The sequence below is a fragment of the Oryx dammah genome, unplaced genomic scaffold, assembly GCF_014754425.2.
Source record: "Oryx dammah isolate SB20612 unplaced genomic scaffold, SCBI_Odam_1.1 HiC_scaffold_1, whole genome shotgun sequence".
NCBI classification, from domain to species: Eukaryota; Metazoa; Chordata; class Mammalia; order Artiodactyla; family Bovidae; genus Oryx; species Oryx dammah.
This window is the reverse complement of record NW_024070185.1, coordinates 5,817,547-5,834,265: the sequence shown is the minus strand read 5'-3', so window position 1 is coordinate 5,834,265 and position 16,719 is coordinate 5,817,547.

The window sequence follows — 16,719 nt, the reverse complement described above, 5'->3', positions numbered from 1 at the left end:
GCATTTCGCATGATCTACTCTGCATATAAGTTAAACAAGCAGGGTGACAATATACAGCCTTGACGTACTCTTTCCCAATTTGGAACCAGTCTGATGTTCCATGTTCAGTTCTGACTTTTGCTTCTTGATCTGCTTACAAATTTCTCAAGAGGCAGGTCAAGTGGTCTGGTATTCCCCTCTCTTCCAGAATTTTCCAGTTTGGTGTGATCCACACCGTCATAGCTTTTGGCATAGTCAATAAAGCAGAAGTAAATGTTTTCCTGGAACTCTCTTGCTTTTTCAATGATCCAGTGGATGTTGGCAATTTGATCTCTGATTCCTCTGCCTTTTATAAATCCAGTTTGAACATCTGGAAGTTCATGGTTCACATACTGCTAAAGCCTGGCTTGGAGGATTTTGAGCATTACTTTGCTAGCATGTGAGACGAGTGCAATTGTGTGGTAGTTTGAGCATTCTTTGGCATTACCTTTCTTTGGGATTGGAATGAAAACTGACCTTTTCCAATCCTGTGGCCACTGCTGAGTTTTCTCAATTTGCTGGCATATTGAGTGCAGCACTTTCACAGCATCATCTTTTAGGATTTGAAAGAGCTCAACTGGAATTCCATCACCTCCACTAGCTTTGTTAGTAGTGATGCTTCCTAAGGCCCACTTGACTTCGAATTCCAGGATGTCTGGTTCTAGGTGAGTGATCACACCATCGTGATCATCTGGATTGTGAAGATCTTTTTTGTATAGTTCTTCTGTGTATTCTTGTCACCTCTTCTTAATATCTTCTGCTTCTGTTAGGTCCATACCATTTCTGTCCTTTATTGTGCCCATCTTTGGATGAAATGTTCCCTTGGTATCTCTAAGAGCTCTCTAGTCTTTCCCATTCTATTATTTTCCCTTTACTTCTTTGCATTGGTCCCTGTGGAAGGCTTTCTTATCTCCTTGCTATTCTTTGGAACTCTGCATTCATATGAGTATATCTTTCCTTTGCTTTCCTTACCTCAGAAATGATCCTTGAATCAAGAGAACCTAGAGAGACTCTAACAGAAAGGTAGTCTCGAATTGCATTCTCTCTGATTCGTATACGTTTTCCCATGATGATGATGATAGCAATTCATCTGATTACTCAAAGAAGTCTCATGTTAGGCAGAATGAATTGGCAGCATCTGCTAGAGTTGCCAGGAAAAGGCACCAGGTTGGATACCTGGAAGCTTAGAACTAGAAAATAAATTGTTCATTAGCAGAAGCAAATAAGCACCACTTTAGATTCTTTTCTTTTGTTTCCATATCTGAGAAAAGAATAGCATTCCAAGTGCCTCTCTCTGAGTGGTATTATGAATATTAATCATGTAAATGCCTTGCAGGTACTTTGAAGATGAAAAAGACGAGTTAGTTTCAAGCCACGAAGTGACAGCCAAGACATCCATAATTATTAGAGCAAAACAGGAAGGAGGCACCCCTAAGAAACTTGGAAGCAAGACAGCAGTGTATTTGTTTGTGTGCAAACCTTTTAATAAGGAAAGCCTCTGAACTCCTCTTCAGATGAAAAGAGGCTTCACTGTGTCTTTAATTAGATCATTCTATTGGAGCACAATATAGTGATAAAGAAGATTTAATAAAGCATTTTGTCTTTTTATTACTGTGATTTGATGCAACATATCTACTCATCCAAGCAAGATGTTTAACTTCAAAAGAAGTTCTGTCCACCCTCCCCTTCTGGCCAATAAATAACTCCAAGGGGGAAAAAAGAACAATATATGTGGAGCATCCCATGATGCTGAGTGGTGAAAAGATTCATCATTTTTTCTACCATGACATGGGTCTTTAATTAGACCTTTAATTTTCTTTCTTAACTAGTAGAATGTATAAGAATTTAAATCTTACTTATTATTGATTAAAACATATGGTAACTTTGGGGAACAAAACCCTAATTTGCCAACAACCATGGTAAAACTTCCCTATTTAAATGATCTTAGAAATGTCCATTAGACTGGATATTTTAGGAATAAACAAAATCATAAACTGTTGGCATAGAATCCTCTGTACTATGACAAACTTATTCTAAGCATCTTTTTTATACATATATCTATAATTAGGTTCAGTTCTTGAATCTAAAATTATGGCCAGGCTAAGACTAAAAACATAAATAGAATGTTTAAGAGTTTAACAAATTGACTTTTGGAATTAGTTTGCCTGTTTTTTAAAAGTCATCTTAACAATGATATTAGTACAGATGATCAGTTTATCCAGACAGCCATCCTGAGTCTATATATAAGAAAACATTATTAACACAATATTGTAAATCAATTACACTTCAATAAAAAAAAACTTTACACAAATCCACATAAACTCATAGACATTGACTGAGCAGCCTGAATAAAATGAGAAGCAAAAGAAGAGCCAACCTCAGCAGGGGAATAAAAATATATCACAAGAGGGAAAGGAAGCAAGCCAGTCAGTCAATTGTCTTCACTGTGTAATATCATTAAGCCATTTGGACATTTTGCACACAAAAAAACTGCCTGCATTAATGAATAAACTGGATCTCTTGGAAGCAGCTTAAATCTTCAGGTGAGCAAACAGAGAAGAAAAAAAAGAAGTGTCTCAGAGGAGTCTGCAGGCTACAATTTTAAGCACTGTTAATTTCTAAGTGGTTTCTTAGAAGCTAAAGTTTTGCATGACACAAACAGACATTCCAACATTTCTACAAGAAAACCATTGATTTCTATAGCTCCCACCTAGAGTTCCTTCCTACTACCCTCATACCCAAATTCAGACTCCACTTCCACCATTAACAGGGGCTCCAGTTTCCTTATTTATAAAAATGGAAATAATAAGACGGGCTGCATGTGGTTATAATGAAGATTCAATGAGAAAACAGATGTTAAGATCTTGGAAAATAGCAGGCTCGCACAGTTAGTCACACCCACGCACACTCACTCACATGCACATATACTCTGATTCACAAGGCCAGCCATGTCCTCTGAGCTAGGCCCCTGTACCAGCATCTGAATACTCATTTGTAAACTCTCCTACCAGTTTTTCTGAAGTATGCAGTTTTTTCTGATATGTATTCAAGATTGCATCTAATAAACTGTACATGTCCAGGTGAAAACTTGTTTCCTTATCTACACTACAAAAACTTCCCAAATGCAATTGTTTCAACTACAAAAAAAGATCACCAACTCAGGAACAAACCCGCAATCAAAACAGACTGGGGCTGAGCCTGCAGCCATAGAGGCTCCTCCATCACCTGCCTGCAGTACAGGGACAACCTTAGAGCTGAGCCTGCAGGGGAACCACTGAAGCCCAGCTGTGCAGGAGTGAAGAGGGCAGAGTCTTAGAAATCAAACTGATGCTCCCAGCCCTCACTTTCATTTCCCAGAGCAAGAATGCAAACAGAGGCCCCCGTGTCATATGTTGAAATAGTTAAAGTTACTCCTCAAGTTTACAAACTGACAAATAAAATATAGTTTATCATCTGGCCTTGACAGATGTTCCTTTGTAATGACTTGGAAGGCCAGCTTGCCATGGAGGGTCTTCAGCCTCCTGCAAGATTCATATTGGAGGCAACTTCCCTGGTGGTCCAGTGGCTTAAGAATCCACCTTGCAATGCAGGGAACACAGGTTCAATCCCTGGTTGGGGAATTAGGATCCCACAAGCCATGGAGCGATGGATCCCACACACCACACCTAAAGAATCCATGTGCCACAATGAGAGATCCTGTGATGTAGCCAAATAAGTAAATATGTTTTAAAAGGATCTACATTGGGACATAGAGAGCAGGCCCAAGGGCCACTGCCTTTTCATCCACCCCAGGCCTCTGGGAGGGGTCTCACTGAAGCATAAAGACACTCCATCCCACATTTCCGAGTTTTGCCCTCATCGCTCTCACATCTCAACTCATCCCGTGTGACCAATGATAGAGAAGCACAGACCCTGGAAATGGGTTGTTCAGGGAAGAGAATGTCAGCATCCCAGGGACCTGCAGGGATTCTCAACCTCAGGACCACAGACACTTTGTGCCAGATTTGTCTTTGTTGTGGGGGAGGGTAGATTATAGGACGTCTAGCAGTGTGTCTGGCCTCTTCCCTCTAGATGCAAGTAACTTTTCCCCCCAAAAAACTGTAACAACCAAAACAGTCTCCTGACATTTTCAGGTGTATCCCTGGGGACAAATAGTTCCTAGCTTAGAATCACTGGCCCAGAAGGAAAAGGTTCGTGCTGTGACCAGCAACAGATCTGGAACAGGAACGAAATGGGGTGGGGGCTCTGTAGAGCATGGGGACCCAAACAGAGGCTGCCATGGGCCAGGCTTTGCACTATTTTCCCAGAATCCTTTCCTCTGATCCTTCTGACAACTCAGCAAGAAATTACAATTCACCCATTTTACAGATAAGAAAACTGAGGCCCATGGACTGAGGAATCACCTTGGTGAATTTCACACATCTAGCAACTGGCCGGACCAGTCATTTAGGCTGGGTCTCTCAGGAGCCAACCAGGCTGGGACTAACTTTATCTGAAGCCAAACTAGAATGTCAGCTTTCAAGTGATCTTAGTACCAAAGGGACTTACTTTTCTATGAGATGTGGAGCAGATTTGTCACTGCTCAGGAAATGGTACATGATGAGAAAGAACAAAGCAGAAAGTGTTTTCTCCTGCTCAGGAAAATATCCAAGAATGAAGAATTTATTCCTGATTTTTAAGACCAACATTGTTTAAAAATATCATGAGAAAAAAAAAGAAAGCATTAGTTGCTCAGTCATGTCCAACTCTTTGTGACCCCACGGACTGTAGACTGCCAGGCTCCTCTGTCCACGGGATTCTCCAGGCAAGAATACTGGAGTGGGTAGCCATTCCCTTCTCCAGGGGATCCTTCCCAAGGATTGAACCTGAGTCTCCTGCATTGCAGGCAGATTCTTTACAGTCTAAGCTACCCGGGAAGACATATCAAAGTGAAAAGGATCCATATCCTCCAGTCTCTAATTCATTTGTTTACATGACTTTAACTAGACGAGAATCTGCTTTTTGTGATTTTGTCCCTGCAGACAAAGAGTAAGGTGGGATTCATACAAGTTAAGGTGCAGAACCCCATAAGCAGGGCCCTAAATCACAAGGCTACATTCTTTAAAGGCAAGACACACCTCTTCTTCCTACTGGATCTAATACAGTATATGACACAAAAAGCATTTGAGAAATTTTACTGAATGAATTTGGCTTTGGGCTTCTCTAGATAGTTCCGGAAATACACTCTTCCACCCACAGGAAGTTTTCTGGATAATGGCCTCGACTTTTATTTAGCTTTAACTCTATTAAAAAAAAAAAAATCTAAGAGAGAGTCTTGGAATGTATCACACTGAAAAGTTTGAAAACAAATGTTCCGTTTGGTGCGGCATCATTCACAGAAGCAACACAGCCAGCAGAATGAAATAAGTATGTGTCATCAGAAAGCTGAAATGCATTAATAAATACATTTGCATGCACTGGACCAAGGGTAACAGTACACAAGAGCAAAGGTTAAACAGTTGGAGGCCCTGGTTTAATAGCAGACCTGAACTGTTATTTAAATGTCACAAATGTCAGTGTTCGTCTTCAAATGGTATTATAGTAGGATTAGTGTTCTAAGCCTTGTTCCAATTTATGGAGAATCAGGGAGAATGATTCTCATCAACTTGGTCCAAAGCAGGAGAAGATTGATTTTCCTTTACCACTCAGTCCACTTTTATGAGTTTTCCAGACCCTACCTTTCCCAGCCTGCACCATGGATGGAAACTGCCAGGCCTGCTTGGAGGCCATATGTGAGCAGTGAATCTGAAAGAGTTACGGCTCCTTGAGAAACCAACGGAGAAAAGCCTGCCACTGGTCCCCCACTCCACACCCCTGCCCCCGCCCCCTGGCCAGGCTCTCTACACTTGTTCAAACCAGCAGCAGTTTAAACCTATGGAGCAAGGGTAGGACCCAAAGAACCCAACGCAGAGCCACCAGAACCCAGATAGAGGGCTCACCCCGCCTCTCCACCCGCACCAACCACCTGTGCGCGGCCTGGAGAAGAGGCATGATGTTGAAGCTCTTCTCATTCGGATAAGAACTCATTTTCTGATTATCTGAAGTGAAACATGTATTGGAGCCCCACCGTGTGCCAACTGCAATAGACACAGCATCTTAGCTCACTTAACACTCACCGGTGAGTCAGGTTCTATTGCTGCTCCTACTTTAAGTAACAAAGAAAGGGAGTGGGGTGAATTGGGAAATTAGGACTGACACCTGCACACTTTTGATACTATGTAAAAATAGGCAACCAACAAGAACCTAGTGTATTGCACAGGGAACTCTACTCAGTGCTCTGTGGTGACCTAAATGGGAAAGAAATCCAAAAAAGAGGGGATACATCTATACATGTAGCTGATTCACTTTCCTGTACAGCAGAAACTAGCACAACCCTGTAAAGCAGCTGTACTGCAATAAAAATTAAACAAATAAATGACAAAGATAAGAATAGAGGTTGCAAAACATGGTAAGGGTTACCTGAGTTCCAGGTACTGCCCTCTGGAATATAATTGGTATACAATGTTGTATTAGTTTCTGCTGTACAGCAAAGTGAATCAGTTATACATATACCTATATCCACTCTTTTTAGATTCTTTTCCCATATAGATCATTACAGAGTACTGAGTAGAGTTCCCTGTGCTGAACAGTAGATTCTCATTAGTTATCTATTATATATATATAGCCTGTGTATGTACGTATAGTGTATATATATGTACATATAGTGCAATAGACATAGCAAATCCAAATCGGGAAAGGTTTCCAAATCGGGAAGGGAGTGCATGAAGGCTGTATATTGTCACCCTGCTTCTTTAACTTATATGCAGAGTACATCATGAGGAACGCTGGGCTGGATAAAGCAGAAGCTGGAATCAAGATTGCAGGAGAAATATCAATAATCTCAGATAGGCAGATGATACCACCCTTATGGCAGATAGTGAAGAAGAACTAAAGAGCCTCTTGATGAAAGTGAAAGAGAGTGAAAAAGTTGGCTTAAAGATCAACACTCAGAAAATGAAGATCATGGCATCTGGTCCCATCACTTCATGGCAAATAGATGGGGAAACAGTGGAAACAATGACAGAATTTATTTTGGGGGGCTCCAAAATCACTGCTGATGGTGGCTGCAGCCATGAAATTAAAAGACCCTTACTCCTTGGAAAAAAAGTTATGACCAACCTAGACAGCATATTCAAAAGCAGAGACATTATTTTGCCAACAAAGGTCCGTCTAGTCAAGGCTATGGTTTTTCCAGTGGTCATGTATGGATGTGAGAGTTGGACTGTGAAGAAAGCTGAGCGCCGAAGAACTGATGCTTTTGAACTGTGGCGTTGGAGAAGACTCTTGAGAGTCCCTTGGACTGCAAGGAGATCCAACCAATCCATCCTAAAGGAAATCAGTCCTGAATATTCACTGGAAGGACTGATGCTGAGGCTGAAACTCCAATACTTTGGCCACCTGATGGGAAGAACTGACTGATCTGAAAAGACCCTGATGCTGGGAAAGATTGAAGGCAGGAGGAGAAGGAGATGAGAGAATGAGATGCTGGGATGGCATCACTGACTCAACGGATATGAGTTTGAGTAAACTCCAGAAGTTGGTGATGGACAGGGATGCTTGGCATCCATAGGGTCACAAAGATTCGGACATGACTGAGCGACTGAACTGACTGTACGTATATGTGTATACATATAGTGTGTATACATCAATCCCAATCTCCCAATTTATTCCTCCCTCCTTTCCCCCTGGTAACCACAGGTTTGTTTTCTACATCTGTGACTGTATTTCTGTTTTATAAATAAGCCCCCTTAACAATTATGTAAGTGGTACGTGCTTAGTCACTCAGTCATGTCCGGCTCTTGTGACCCCATGAACTGTAGTCCCCACCAGGCTCCTCTGTCCATGAGATTTTTTTTAAAGACAAGAATACTGGAGTGGGTTGCCATTTCCTTCTCCTGGGGGGAATCTTCCCTACCCAGGGATCGCAGGCAGGTCTCTTGTGTCTCCTGCATTGCAGGCAGATTCTTTCCCCACTGAGCCATCACGGAAGCCCTATGTAATTGGAGTGGCTTGCCAAGAAGGAAGCGGTAAAAAGTCCTCAAATCCAGGAAGCTTCATCCCTTACATTACCATCCACCAGCCACCACAGGCAAGGGGTGATCCAGCAGCAGAGCTGTAGCAGGTCAGGCCTCAGCTGCCAGTAGGACTCAGACTTGGGGGGATGGAAGGGGGCAGGGACCAGGCCATTCAAGAATGAACAATCCCAAGAAAGTACAGTGCCTATCTTGACAGTTCTTCCCTCGTCAGTGCTTGGATGTACCACAGGACGGATTTTCAAATAAAAACTAGAGCCTCTCTTGTGACAAAGAGGACACAGGATGTCCAAGGAAATAGAAGAGTCCATACCACGGGGCTCTTCAAGCCATCTGAGGGGATTGGCAGAAAACACAGGTGTGGTGAACAAAGGGAAGAGCCATGTCTCTGATCCAGCCCTTCCCATCTCTGGGTCTTTGCAGGTCACTGTGATTTTAGCAAAGAAATGAACTTCTGCTTGTGCTGAGGCGTGGCTGTGTGGTGGGGGGAAAGGGGAAGGGGAGGCAGCATGAGGCCCCAGAGGGTCCACAATAAAAATACCTGAGCACACAGCCACCGCAAGACAAGCAATTAGACACACGTTAAGATCTCCAGGAAGAAAGCTCACAGGGCAGCCAGGCGCCCCTCTAAGTTTTCAAAGAGGTATCCTGTCTCACTCCTTTTTTCATTTGAGGATGATCAGATGTCACAAATATACAATCATATGGATGTCTGCTGTTGGAATACATTTGACTATTAATGAGATATCCTCGAAATACTTTGAATGATGCTGCACTGCAAACAAAACAAAACAAAAAAATAGCTGAATGTTTAATTGGTAGTAAGTAATTGTGAAAACATAAAATGTACTGAGCAGCGACTGCGTACAAGGGACAGTATTAGGTACTTTCAGGGACTACCATGATGTTAAGACTTTGCCTGCCAATGCAGGGGGTGTGGGTTTGACGTCTCATCAGGGAGCTAGTATCCCACATGCCAGAAACCAAAACATAAAACAGAAGCAATATTGGATCAAATTCAATAAAGAATTTAATAATAGTCCACATCCAAAAAAAAAAAACATAATGGGGTACATTCACATATCGAATTCTTTTCCTCACCATAGACCTGGAAGGTAGGTGCTGTTCACCTCTTTTATAGAGGTAACAACTGTGTCTCTAGGAAGCCATCTGACTTTTGCAAAGCCCCAAAGCTATCAGATTCAGAAATGGGGGCTTTTGATCCTAAAACTCACACCCTTTTCTGTTCACCATGCTGTGTGTGTGCTGTCACTTCAGTTGTGTATGATGTCTGACTCTTTTTTTTTTTTTATGTCTGACTCTCTGAGACCCCATGGACTGTAGCCCATCAGGCTCCTCTGTCCATGGAATTCTCCAGTCAAGAATACTGGAGTGGGTTGCCATGACGTCCTCCAGGCGATCATCCTGACCCAGGGATTGAACCTGCATCTCCTGCACTGCAGGCAGATTCTTTACCACCGAGTCATCAGGGAAGCCCCATTCAGCATGCTGACTGCTCAGCAAACCAAACAGTCCACATGGTGAGTTGCAAAGAACAGACTTATGAAGGAGTCGTTATTCAACACAGATTTTACTCTGACAAAACGTTGCCAAGGTAGGTTCAGGTTGCAGTACTGTAGTGCCCCTTGCCCAAACACTTTCAGTTGGATTGACACTGAGGAAATGAAGACTTACCTTCATGCTGTAAAAGTATTATTGAAGGGACGAGAATTTGGTATCAAGATCCACCACTTCCCAAGTGGTGCAGTGGTTAAAAAAAAAGTCTGCAATGTTTGCAGAATTCGCCTGCAGGAGACTCAGGAGACTCAGGTTCAATCCCTGGATCAGAAAGCTTCCCTGGAAAAGGAACTGGCTACCCACTCCAGTGGGAAGTCCCATGGACAGAGGAGCCTGGTAGGCTACAGTCCATGGGGTCACAAAGAGTAGGACATGACTTAGTGACTAAACAACAAAAAACAACCAAGATCCACCACCATGCCATTTTTTATAGTCCTATTTCACCTGATAATTATGAAATAGCCTTCTATTTTGTTTGCGTAGACAAAACCTTACTCACCGTGATAATTTCTTCCTTTAATTAAAGTCTTGCTTTTAATTGTTCATGCCTATGCACAAGTCCTACACACACACACCAATAAATTGGATTTGAGTAAGAACAATGGACAGTAGAATTTTAAAAAACCCTTACTTTGTGTTTTTTAAGGTAGGAATTAGACCATACAAATTTTAACTTCACCTTTTTGAAAAATTCGTTTCCAAGTTTAAACAAATTTTAAACCTACTCTGCCAAAAAAATTCCACAAAGAGACAAAATAATAATAATAATAATACAACCCCAGACATGACTGGGGGAAAAAAATTCTTCTTTTATTCTGGATATTTGTGCTAAGTTAGAAAAAAATGCTATATACTTTTTATCATCTTGAATAATTTTTTCTATAAAAAATATTATAAAAGTCTTTTTGAGCTAAAGTTCCCACTCAGGTTGTAAAACAACCAGTCTTTTATCCTGGTATATAGTCCAGAAAACTTTAGGCTCTCATCATTTTCCCTCTTTTGCTATCATTTAAACATCTGCATCCCCCTTAAAATGTTTGGGGACCAATTGGTCTTGAAAAGTGCATGTACACCATCTGACAGAGGAGCCACTTTACTGAGAAGAAGGAGAAATGATGGAGTGAGGGAGCCTCATTTGAGAGTAGAAGGATGCTGGGGAAATGGTGGTAGGGAGAATTAGAACCCAGGGAAAAAAATGTCTTTGGGTTACAAAAAGTCTTTTCAGATTGTAACAAAAATCCAATTCAACTTACAAATTAACCTTCTCTTAGTTCGCCAATAATCTGAAAATAATGTCTACATTAAGCAAGGAAGTAAAACCATTCAATTAAGGAATTAAAAATATCAATCTGAACTAAGAACTTTCTGATGGTAAACGTATAATGGCTCTTTTGTTAGCTCATAAAATAAGTCCAGGAAATATTTTGATAGATTAATACTCAAATGAGCAGCAAGTTAAATTTTTCCAGCACACTAATACAGTCTGCTTTATTGAGCACCCAACAGAAAGTTGCAAATGTACCCAGAGGACAACAATCTCTACACTGTTACATTTTAGCAGGTGGAATTCCAGCTTGCCAAAGACTCGAAATTAGGAAACTGCTCGTCCAGCCATCTCCAGACTGCCAGCTCTTTATTTGGTGAACTAAAACTGTAGAAAGATTGTCCTGAAGTATGTGATCAGATCTTGAACCAATCTTTTGTTTTTCTATTACATTCCAAAGAGGTCTTTATGCCTTGCAAAGAACTCAACGGTATATTATAAAGAAGGATGATGGCACATCAGGAGATGCTGATCCAGAGAGTTCTGAAGACGGCATATTGCTTCTGCATATTCATCTACTTTATCCAGAAGGCAATAATGAGAATTACTAGAAACATCAAAGAAAGGAGGCCCCTTTATTGGATAGAATAAAATAAAAGGACTAAGCTACATATGGAGATTTACTTTACTCGTGTGTTTTCATGAGTTTTCTTCTTCTAAAACATCTTAAAATGTTTCAATTTAAATATCATATGCCATTTTATAAAGAGTTGCTTTATCAGTCCTGGACACAAAGATAGCCCTAAGTGTTATATTAACTTGGTAAGCCACGAAGAGATGAGCTGTAAAACATTTAATATAGGACCACGGTTAGGTCTTCACAACTGCGTAATGAGCTGCACGTCATATGATGCTTGATAGTTATCTGTGTTGCTGAAGTTACAGCTGAGGAATTATTGGGCTCGCTTATCTGAAAGACTAAATGTAGTGTGAGATCAAAGGAAGCAATAATGTTCAGGAAACAACATCTTAAAAAAAAAAATATTCCTCTGAGGATAAGAAACTGATTTATAAAGTTCAAGGTTAGTAAAGGATAGAGTATCATTTTAAGTTATCCAAACTGGACCAAATATTTTTAGCAATATTTCTTTTCTTACCAGCATTGATATTACTTTATTTTTCCAACTATATTAATTTTTTTTATTTTAAACTTTTTATTTGTATTGGAGTATAGCCAATTAACAACATTGTGATAGTTTCAGGTGAACAGCAAAGGGACTCAGCCATTCGTATATATATCCATTTATTACAGCAATATTTCTAATAGATCATTTGTAGCAAGAAGAGACACTAAAATGTTACCAAATTGCCAAGTCAGAGAGCCCTTCCAGGGACTGAAGAAAACAGAACGTGACGTCAATCAACATGGCATAGAAAAAGTCCGCATAATAAATGCAATATGGTTACATAAATATGTTTCATTGGAAAAAGGAGCTGACTCTTGAAGTCCACTTTGGAAGCCCCTAGACAAATCAGATCTCCAATGCCAAGGAGACAATGAATATTTTCTTGTCCTTGCCAATCGATGACAGTGTTTTCTGAAGTGAAAGCTCTGAAGACGAAAGCACTACAAGTTCTTGGCACAGATTGATGGATGGTTCATATCAGCAACTAGGCAATGAATAAAGTACCAAGCCAGATAATTTTACCTCATTATCAAAGCATCCCAACAAAGAAAACTTTTGGAACTTATTAACATTAAAAGACATAATTTATTAACACCCTTAAAGACCTGCAGAAGTGGAAAACACTGCATAGGTTTCCCAACTGGCTTGGGCTCCCCTAACAAAAGTTATTCCCTCAAAAAAATTCCCCAGTCAAAATTCAATTAAGGTTAAGTGAAAAATTACGGTACAAAAGGCTCTACAATATTAAGTAACTAAACATTTAAAAGTAGGTTTTGGAAAGAAAGGAAAAGGAAATTAACATGGGCTGTTTCTGAGTAAGATGAAGACTGATTTTTAGTTGCTTTTGTTTATTTTTTCTTTATTTTCCTAGCTGAATACATTAAGCACACATTACCTTTATAAAGTAAGAGAAAGGAAAAAATCTTAGGAAACATTTATAATGTGGATATTTATATTCTAGATGATTTTTCATCCCCCATTTTACTTATAATTGTGTCTCCTTTTCTAAAGACAATCATGTTTCTAATACTTTCCATTTCTCTCTGTTGACTCTTTGGAATGTTCTATGAGCACTTGGGTCTCATTTGTTTTGCCTACCAGTGGTAAAAAAATACTCTAGAAATGCTGTCATGCAACCCCAGATTCAGACTTTAGTAAATCAAGTAAAGATTTGGTTTCCTGGCTATGTCAAAAGATAGGAGCCAATACTTTTCTCCTTATTTAAATAGACAGTCTCCCATGACTGTATTACTCTTCTGTGATCTAACAGCATAGCTTTAATACTAATTCATTCTATATCAGTGCCACTCTATAGGAAAATAATCCAGAAACAAACCACTTTCCTTTCACATCTTAAAACTCCAGAAACAGTAGAAATGATCCTGGTGATAACGGAGCATGTGTAATCAATATAAAATGCAAGAATGCAAAGTCAGCCATGGAGCAGAAGTTTGCTTCCTATCAACCATTGTTCTGTTTGCTTTTTTGCTTGTCTTTTAGGCCTTGTCCCCTGACATTTGGGATCTTAGTTTTCTACCCAGGGATTGAACCCACAGCTCCTGCCCTGGAAGTGTAGTCGTCACCACTGGACCATCAGGGAAGTCCAACCACTGTTACGTTTGAGTGGCCTGCCTCTTGAGAAACCTGTAGGCAGGTCAGGAAGCAACAGTTAGAACTGGACATGGAACAACAGACTGGTTCCAAATAGGAAAAGGAGTCCGTCAAGGCTGTATGTTGTCACCCTGCTTATTTAACTTCTATGCAGAGTACGTCGTGAGAAACGCTGGGCTGGAAGAAACACAAGCTGGAATCAAGATTGCCAGGAGAACTATCAATAACCTCAGATATGCAGATGACACCACCCTTATGGCAGAAAGTGAAGAGGAACTAAAAAGCCTCTTGATGAAAGTGAAAGGGGAGAGTGAAAAAGTTGGCTTAAAGCTCAACGTTCAGAAAACTAAGAGCATGGCATCTGGTCCCATTACTTCATGGGAAATAGATGGGGAAACAGTGGAAACAGTGTCAGAGTTTATTTTGGGGGCCTCCAAAATCACTGCAGGTGGTGACTACAGCCATGAAATTAAAAGACACTTACTCCTTGGAAGAAAAGCTATGACCAACCTAGATAGCATATTCAAAAGCAGAGACATTACTTTGCCAACTAAGGTCCATCTAGTCAAGGCTATGGTTTTTCCAGTAGTCATGTATGGATATAAGAGTTGGACTGTGAAGAAAGCTGAGCACCGAAGAATTGATGCTTTTGAACTGTGTTGTTGGAGAAGACTCTTGAGAGTCCCTTGGACTGCAAGGAGATCCAAGCAATCCATTCTGAAGGAGATCAGCCCTGAGATTTCTTTGGAAGGAATGATGCTAAAGCTGAAACTCCAGTACTTTGGCCACCTCATGCGAAGAGTTGACTCATTTGGAAAAAGACTCTGATGCTGGGAGGGATTAGGGGCAGGAGGAGAAGGGGACGACAGAGGATGAGATGGCTGGATGGCATCACTGACTCGATGGATGTGAGTCTGAGTGAACTCCGGGAATTGGTAATGGACAGGGAGGCCTGGCGTGCTGCGATTCATGGGGTCGCAAAGAGTCGGACATGACTGAGCGACTGAACTGAACTGAATGCCATCTTTTACCTCCTGTGTTAGAGACTTCAATATAGGTCAAGTCTATAGAAATATATATTATATTAGAATATATTCTAACATATATTTCAGAAAATTTCCTGTTTCCTCAACTTGATTGTGGGTTCCTTGTGACACTTTGCAACTACCCCCAATCTTAGTGCATGCCACCAAGTTCAGCATATATCTCATGGTTAGCTGATTTGAAGGACCTAAGCTTGATTTCACTTTTTAAATCTTCCAATCAACCATCTTTTAACTGGGTGTGGCTACAGCCCTGCCGTCATAACTGGGAGGCAATGTGGTGGGCCCAAAAAACCACCAAACTGGGAGTCAGGGCATCAGAAGGCCAGCTTCCAACTTGGCTCGTCAATACCCATGTGCAAAACCCTTGAATGAGGTGTGCTACCTTTTGGGTTTCAGTATTCCCACTTGTAAAACCCCTCATTTGTAAAATCAAAATGCCAGACTAGGTAAACTTAAAGGTCTATTTCAGCTCTTAACTAGTCCTATATATTCAGAATTTCCAAGAATGGCCTAGAGCTGGGCTGTCCAATATAGAAGCCACTATTTCATACGTGGCCATTTAAATTCAAATTTAAATGAACTAAAATCAAACACAATAAAAAACATTCAGTCCCTCATTTGCTGGAGCCCCATTCACCTGCTCAATAGCTATTGGGTTGGCGAAAAGGTTCCTTCAGATTTTTCCATAAGATTCTATGTGAAGTGTGTGAAAGTGTAACTCATTTGTGTCCAACTCTCTGAGACTCCATGGACTGTAGCCTGCTAGGCTCCTCTGTCCATGGGATTCTCCAGGCAAGAATATTGGAGTGAGTAGCCATTCCCTTCTCCAAGGGACCTTCCCGACCCAGGGACTGAACCCAGGTCTCTCAAACTGCAGGCAGATTCTTTACCATTTGAGCCACTAGGGAAACCCATAAGATCATATAGAAAAATCGAAAACTTTCTGGCCTACCCAATACATGTGACAAGTGGCTACCGCTTTAGCACAGACATGGAACATTTTATTGACACCATTTGTCCTGTTTCTTCCACTTAGAATGATTTCTCTTTTCTCCTATATCCCATCCTAAGTTCAAATTCGTCAAGATCCTTTCCATAGTTATTCTGTGGCAAAACTGGGAAGAACTGTTCCAGATATAGCCACTGTGGCTTAGCAATAGGAGTCAGGATGGATAAAGAGGATGCATAAGGGTAAAGCCTGGAAAGCCCAGTACCACACTGCTCACCTCAACTTGTATCTATCAAATATGGGATTTCCAGAAAAGATGGTAGCTAAGATCACACCAAAATACACTCTAAAAATGACAGGATACAAACAACCATAAAAGAAAGAACTTTTGGATCTTTGAGCAACAAATGATGTAGTCCGCCCATCGTGTACATCTGGAGAAATGCCAAGATCCTCTGTCCAACAGCCCACCCAGACCTAGTGGGCAACATGGAACCAGGTTATGCAAGTGTGTGGAATACCAGAAAAGGTAGGCAGCTGGGAAGCCATCTGTTCATCAGTTTCCAAGAATTTATCCAATCAATGCAGATTTTGAGTAAGTCACCGCATTGTCAGTAAAATATACTATGTTCAGATTTTGTTGTTCCTATTATCCTGTACTCCAGGACAAATGCCACCTCTTGCCCATTGAAAGTAATGTCTTCCTCTTTGGAACTGCCTTTATATCAGTTTATGTCATTCTTGAGGTATTTACCATGGACCCTTTCATTGTATCCTGTGTATTTCTTAATTTTCTTACAAGACTGTAAAGTATGATCTGTACTTTGTACTTTTTATATTTTCCAGAGTTTTAGCATGATTTGCACATCAAGAGCCAAGTAAATATGGAATCTGACAGGGAATGAATGAATAAATGAATTGAATGGATTTATGAATGAATGAATGAATACTCTAC